Source organism: Triticum aestivum, chromosome 5B (genome assembly GCF_018294505.1).
Source record: "Triticum aestivum cultivar Chinese Spring chromosome 5B, IWGSC CS RefSeq v2.1, whole genome shotgun sequence".
In the NCBI taxonomy this organism is placed as follows: Eukaryota; Viridiplantae; Streptophyta; class Magnoliopsida; order Poales; family Poaceae; genus Triticum; species Triticum aestivum.
Window position 1 is genome coordinate 542,169,933 of NC_057807.1, and position 1,023 is coordinate 542,170,955.

At 51.2% G+C, this 1,023-nt stretch overlaps 2 non-coding genes across 2 annotated transcripts; both read left to right on the forward strand.

Moving 5' to 3' along the window:
- Positions 1-192: 192 nt before the first annotated feature.
- Positions 193-311, forward strand: LOC123118359 (5S ribosomal RNA). The gene has a single exon (XR_006457902.1). It is a non-coding gene; the product is annotated as a 5S ribosomal RNA (ribosomal RNA).
- Positions 312-612: 301 nt separating this feature from the next.
- On the forward strand, positions 613-731 carry LOC123117949 (5S ribosomal RNA). Its single transcript, XR_006457578.1, has one exon. It is a non-coding gene; the product is annotated as a 5S ribosomal RNA (ribosomal RNA).
- Positions 732-1,023: the final 292 nt, after the last annotated feature.

Genomic DNA, 1,023 nt, shown 5'->3' on the forward strand with positions numbered 1-1,023 from the left:
TATTCACGCGTCTAGCGGCGGAAAGCGTGTTCTGAAAGGGGTCGAAACCATGGTAAATAGGCACTGGTGCAGTTGAACCGTGGTAAAACTCGTCTCCGTAGTTGAGCGGGAGCGGCCAAAGGAATGTGCAATCGTGTGTGTAGTGGAGCTGGGAGGGGCAAGCATAAGGGACGAAGACGGGGGTAACATGTCGGATGCGATCATACCAGCACTAAAGCACCAGATCCCATCAGAACTCCGAAGTTAAGCGTGCTTGGGCGAGAGTAGTACTAGGATGGGTGACCTCCTGGGAAGTCCTCGTGTTGCATTCCCTTTTTAATTTTTTTGCACCGCGTGCAAAACAAAACGCACGAGCGCGACGTATGTTTAGCACGTTTTATTATTTTGCACGTTTACGGTAAGTTTTAGCTCGCTGCTCATTATTCACGCGGCTAGCGGCGGCAAGCGTGTTCTGAAAGGGGTCGAAACCATGGTAAATAGGCACTGGTGCAGTTGAACCGTGGTAAAACTCGTCTCCATAGTTGAGCGGGAGCGGCCAAAGAAATGTGCAATCGTGTGTGTAGTGGAGCTGGGAGGGGCAAGCATAAGGGACGAAGACGGGGGTAACATGTCGGATGTGATCATACCGGCACTAAAGCACCGGATCCCATCAGAACTCCGAAGTTAAGCGTGCTTGGGCGAGAGTAGTACTAGGATGGGTGACCTCCTGGGAAGTCCTCGTGTTGCATTCCCTTTTTAATTTTTTTGCACCGCGTGCAAAACAAAACGCACGAGCGCGACGTATGTTTAGCACGTTTTATTATTTTGCACGTTTACGGTAAGTTTTAGCTCGCTGCTCATTATTCACGCGTCTAGCTGCGGCAAGCGTGTTCTGAAAGGGGTCGAAACCATGGTAAATAGGCACTGGTGCAGTTGAACCGTGGTAAAACTCGTCTCCGTAGTTGAGCGGGAGCGGCCAAAGGAATGTGCAATCGTGTGTGTAGTGGAGCTGGGAGGGGCAAGCATAAGGGACGAAGACGGGGG